The sequence below is a fragment of the Scomber scombrus genome, chromosome 15 (genome assembly GCF_963691925.1).
Source record: "Scomber scombrus chromosome 15, fScoSco1.1, whole genome shotgun sequence".
NCBI lineage: Eukaryota > Metazoa > Chordata > Actinopteri > Scombriformes > Scombridae > Scomber > Scomber scombrus.
The window spans coordinates 10,421,929-10,428,510 of record NC_084984.1 but is presented as its reverse complement, the minus strand read 5'-3'; positions in this window follow the sequence as shown (position 1 = coordinate 10,428,510).

Here is a 6,582-nt window from a genome sequence, read left to right as displayed (position 1 = left end):
GGATAGGCTACACTTTATTAAAAGACTTGAGATATATACATTTATTCAATGAGATAACAGAATCCAATAGAATCATTTTTTTTTTTTTTAAAGATTCACAAATCACATCAGTGTACATTTGAGAGTAATGATGTACTGCATATGCAACACAAGATTACAGTAAGCTTCTTATGTAATTCTTTATAGACCTACAGATAACACCCAAAACCCAAAAGATAAGAGCCAAAAAACATTTGGGATGAAGGCACGTGAACATGACATTCGTCCACTGGGAGGCACTATAGTGTTATGTACACATTATCCACTGTTTACTGAAATACCCAAGTGAGCTGGGCTGTCACATAGGCCTTCTGTTAATTACTGGAAAAACACCCTGATTCATTGCTGGTAAATGACATAAACAATGCAACATGTGACTAGACACTACCTAACCCTCATCGAAAAAATACCAATGTTTGGTAAGATAAGATCTTCCTATAACACCTATAAGCTTATTGGCCTACAGGTGCACTGATAAAGAATATACAGCAATATACTTATAGTAATATTTATAATGTCTTTTTGATGCCATCTAAAAATTAAGGCATGGTTTATTCTTCACCATTGGAAAAGTCACACAAAATTAAAAATTGATGACAGACATTGCCGATTTTGAATCTGTAATCACAAGTACCAATACTTACCAAAGGGAATTTTTATGAAGTTTGATATAATTTTCCAATGTAGCTCTATAAAGGAACAAATCTAACAGGAAGTAAATACTCATACAATTATTTATGTAGTATTTATTTATACATGGTGGCACTTAATTATTAACTTTTTTTATCAGCACAGTTTACTGTTTTTACTTGTAGCTAATTCTATTTGCCCAGATATGTCATAATATTTGAGTAAGGGGACTGTTTCTTACTAAATTAATCATTATTTAAGTATGTATCCAAATGAACAATTAATACTCAGAATATTTTAAAAATATTCAGCAATAACAGATGTAATATGCTCATCCTTTGTAATAGTTGGGTGGCTTATCATGGACAATCTACGAGGTCTTGGGCCATATAACATAATGTAGTTCAGTTATATAAACTTCATGTGAAAATTCATGACATCCCTTGTTTTAAAGGAAATAGAACCGTGGTTTTCACATCACAAACTACAGAAACCACAGACTCTCTGTGCAGAGTTCAAACATGCACAATATAGCAGATTTATGTCTTGTTCACACACCTCCTTTTCTTCCACTTTCGCTCAGACTTGTCAACCGAAACCTATCCTCCTAGCAGACTGTGTCTGGAGACTACGGGCCACAGGGCAGGTTGAAACAGACCTTCACATTTACACCTAAAACCCCGTAGATCGTCCTCTTGGTGCAAGAGAGGAGTGTTGAGTATCTGTATGAACCCTTGTATCTGCTGACACTGTAACAACTTGTCAAAATGTAGTACATCATTTTTCATAGTAGGATTAACATGAAAGGGACCCTATTGATGTAGCCTAATACATTAATACATTGATTGTTTAACATGATTTCAGCTATTGCTGCTCAATAAGAAATGCAGTCATTACTTACAAAAATAATAAGTGTAATAACAAAAGGGATTGTATTGGATAATACACAGTTGCAATAAAAAAGTGCTTTACATTGAAACAAAATGCACAAAAGTAAGTTGGAGTGAAGCGCTGTTACTGAAGTTGCCCTTTTGCACGTACATTTACACATATACCACAATAAACAACACCTGCACGTCCGCCTATAGATACACACCACAACCACAAAGCTCACTTTTCTCATTTCATGTTCTGGCTTTACTTAACTCCATTTGTACTGCGTCAAGAGCAGTGGTAATAAAATAAAAATTCAAATAAGATAAGGAAATTAGAATTAGTTGTTTCTTTGAAATGTAATTCAAACTTGAAGAGTTTATACCTAGAAATACGATTTAAAAGGTTTGTATGAATGTCTAATAAAACATTTTAAAAAGTTTATGTGGAAATATCCAGTTTTAAATTTACAGACAATGCCTTTTTATATTAAATATCAGCTTTGACATTTAAATAAAAACCAGCAGTTGCAACTAAACTGCTTGAGTTAAAGATGTAAGTGCCAGTTTGTGACAAAGTGACAGAATGTTTGTTTGTCCTGAGAGACTTTGCCTACCCTGTCATTAAGGCCATGATTACAGGAAAGCCAGGAGAGTGGTTAATGTTTGGTTAACCACTGTCATACCTCCTTATAAGCCTCTGCATATCAACCTGAACGCTGCGGTTTGTTAATGGCACAGGGTCTCTAAACGATAGCATTATCGTTACTGAGGCATGTAGGCTTGTATTCAGCTGTCGAGTTTGGCAGGCGTGTGATGACTGAGATAGGAGCTCAGCATAGAGATAGCTTTCTGAATACCCAGAGAGGGAAATAACACATATTTAGGTCTGCAACCCCCTTCTCTTTGTCTTTTTGAAAATCTCTCTCTTTCCCTCTCTCTCTCACACACTCCCACTCAGCTGTGGTTAATAGAGTGATAGGAAAGATTGCACGGGCAGGTGTGGGCATGGGTTTACAGGATGCAAAGATTAGGATGATGTTGGGACATCTCCTATCAGAGAATCTCTCACATCCCCTCATAATAAACCAGTGTTCAACAGACCTTTGACTGCCTGAGAAACCCACTGCCAACATGCTTTTTCATATCTCTTACTATTTGCATGGTTCAGTCTTCTAGAGGTCAACAGAAAGGAACAGATTGAAAGTGTCATGGTTACTGATACCTAAAATGTCCTATGATATAATACTTAACACATATTGCACATCAATTCTGAGCTATTTTAGTCTCACTCCTCAAAATGTATTCTTGTGTTTGCTGCCTTGACATGACATGATGATGGACATGATGAAGATCTGTGGTGCTTGTTTGAACCATTGGGGTTGTAGTATTTTTTTTAAAATAACTGTCTCATAGACTAATTCAAAACTTCTTGAATAAAAGAGGGATTGATACATTTCAAGCTGAGGCTTGTTTCAAGCTTTTTTCCCCATGTATCGTTTGGCTTGCAGCAAGAAAAACACAGGTGTCACTGATGACATCAACGAGGGCTGCATTCCAATTAAGTAAGCAATTGAACAAAGTCACTGATGATGTATTGATCACACCTGTGTTTTCCTGGTCTGGCTTTACAAAGTGAAAAAGGACTGTTCTACATTAAAAAAAACAATTTATGTCTGAACTGAGAGTTATAGTCACTACCCAACAGGCTATGCACCTACAGGCTCTGGAAAAACACCACCAGATGGTGGCGTTGTTGCCCAGGCGATTAATCAAAAAACAAAGGTGAATTCATCTGACATGCCAAGAATGAACAGATGAAAAACTCAACAGTAAAATAACACAGATTAAGAATACTGTTCTGCCTCATTTGTTGATCCTGTGTTCCCTTTTATTGGTGCGTGTCTATCAGTGTGTGTGTGTGTGTGTGTGTGTTATAAAGTGTGTATGTCAGTGAAAAGGGGTAGTGAGAGTGAAATGAAACGACAGATTGAAGGGCACAGTGCACTCATTAGATTACTCTAACGGTCCTGTATCACATTTAACCATCAATTAGGACTGGATGCAATTATCGCAGTACAAAATCAGGGGATAATTTTATTTCTGTGTTGATTAAAGTGAGAGTTATGGGAAGAGGTGATAGAGGTAGAAAGTAATGTTTTTACAAGTGGAAGATGGATTGTTTTACAAGCTGCAGAAGGAGAGACTGATGGTAGGAGGGACAGGCAAAGCGGGGGAGTTTAGACGTCACATCTGTTCTTGCCACTCCCTTGGGGGCCTGGGAGCATGGGAACCTTCAGCAGCTCCAGTGTTTGCAACAGGCTTTCTCCAAAGTGCAGTTCATTTATCAATTTAAAAGGTAAATGGAGCAATACATGGGTCCGAAAGCATTGTATTTAGGGAGAAAAGGATGGATAGTTGGAAGAGTTCATGCCCTGTTCCACCCATAATCCAGTTGTGAGATAAAATAAACTCTGCATGATTAGTCCTGTAGGAAAATAAAAGCATCTGTCATCAGTATTTCATGCATGTGGCGTGTTCTGTCTATGTAAATACATCCAATAAAAGCATCTTCTGAATCTGCGGCTTCTTGTCTGCGGCTTGTGGCTGGCACAGTGCTCAGTTTGCCAAAGAGGGTTTTGAGTTTCTCCCGCTGCCTTGTCCTGCGTTGGCCCCCCAGAATAGTGACCGCCGCACTTTAATAAGCCATTTCACAGGGGTCAATTCTCCTTTCTCCACGGCGTCAGCTGGGTCGCCCCGTTCACCCTCTTCACCCCTTCCTCAACCAGGCTCCCCCATTGGCATGTGTTCAGCCAAGCGTTGTTTACTGGACAGAGCATTTAGAGGGGTTAGCGTTTCACCATGGCAGCTGTTGGCACCATGTGCCTCCCCCTCAGGCGGCTGGCCGACTGCACGCAGGCCACTGCTTCACACACCCTCCAGCATCCCCTTGAGGATCCCCTCCCTCCTCTCAGCCCCTATGCCTGGCCTTGGTGGAAACTACCAGTAGCCTTGATCGGGTATCACATTCCAGTTTAATGTGAATACACAGCTCTGGCTTTAATTGATGGCTCCTGGCCGACACTCACAGTCTGCAGACATGTATCTTGATTTTTAAGATGAAACTTAACTGGCAACAGGGAGCAGTCAACTTCTGGGTATACAGTATAAATCTGATTTACAGATTTGATTCGTTCTAGAGCAACAGCTAATGTCATATCTGTCATTAGTGGGATTAAAGGCTCCTGTCACTACATTTCCCATGTCACCTCTTTCACTGACTGCTCTGACAACTGTAACAACCAATGTGAAGTTTCAGCTCAAGATTGCATATTGAGGCTTCTGTTTTTAGCCATGCTGCATGGCTTTAGGGATGACAGTCATACATTAGTCTGTCGGTCGGTCCACTACTTTCATCCAAACTGAAATATCTCAGCAACTACAAGATGGATTGCCATGAAATTTGGTACAAATATCCCTGGTGTCCAGACGATGTGACCTAATGACTTCAGTGATCCCGTGACTTTTCTTATAGCCCGAGCACCCTCAGAGGGTCAAAGTTTTCACCTGTCCTGTGAAATATCTCAACATCTACTCAAAGGATTGTCATTCAAGGCTCCTATGTGATGAATCCTAATGCTTTTTGTGATGCCCTGATTTTTTTTGTAGTTCTGAGTCTCAACAAAAATTGATTGGACTGCGATGAAATTACAGACATTCATGACCCCCCCCCCCCAAGGATCAACTGTAATAACTTTGGTGACTTCTTAAAAGGATAAGGCTGGCGACTTTCTATGTTATTCGTATTGTCAACAAATCTCATGTGCAGAGCCAAACCAACAATAGACTGTGTATCCAAAGCCTGATATATATTGTTCCTCTCTGCCGTAGGCCTTCATTAATCAAAAATGATTTTAAAAAAACAACAACTTATCACTAAGCCACACCTTTTCATTGGGTGACTTTGTAAATTGTACATTTTTCAATACAATACAATTCAATACAGTGTTAAGAGGTTGTAATATGCAGCACAACAACCTAGCAAAGCAGTGTAAACATAACAGAACAGCCCATAAACTGGATATAAAGAAGCTGCTTTAGACTCTTAGTCTTGCTTTGGGCTCAACTCTGAGGAGGTCGGATCAAAATGTGGCCAGATGATAAGATGAGAATGAAACTAGAGGGGAGGACGTGTGATGAAGTAATATGCTACTTTGTGGTACTGTGGAAAGAGGAAAGTATGTGACTTATCTCTGTGACATTCAAGTTCTGCGAATCAGACATGACCCGCTAATCAGCCGATAGACCAGTCAGCAATTTCTGGATGAAGTCATCACCTTCTGCTGTGATTCAAGCAGACAGGCAGCAAAGAAACATGGAAGAGACACACAAACACACTCCCATGACAATTCTCCAAATAAACTCACTTGCAGTCATAGGCTACATACTCTGAGATGCGAACATGTGAGTGTCTTTATACGCTCCACCATGACTGGGAGATGATTGTGTTTTTGGAGAGACAGAAGAGTCAGTGAATGTCGATAATTTAGTCCCACCCTGCCCCAGAGAGTCTAGTGAGTCTGGGGAGAGTGGTGTAGAGAGGCAAGGTCAGGGTGACAGTTGTCAGGCCCCCATCCATACCATTTGGATGGAAAGTGATACCACAGACAGCTGAGGCTGCTTCTGTCACTCTCAGGGTTAATTTGGAGTGTCTTAACATTCACTTTGCTCAAGATGGATTTGTAATGAATGTGGAACTGGGCAGTAAACGAAAATTAAAGCATCTGCGTCTCCTTACCTTTTCCCCCTCGCACACATGCATGAACATTGAACCACAGTCACCATATTGAGGCCACAGAGCAGATTCCTTAGGTTGTCTTGTAACTGCAAAGATATGCAGTGCCCATAACTCTTCCAATCATATTCACTGTGACTCACAATGTAGCTTGAATGTTATTCTCCCTTGTAAGTCGCTTTGGACAAAAGCGTCTGCTAAATGACTAAATGTGACGAGGCCTGACACCCTCCTGCATACGTCCTG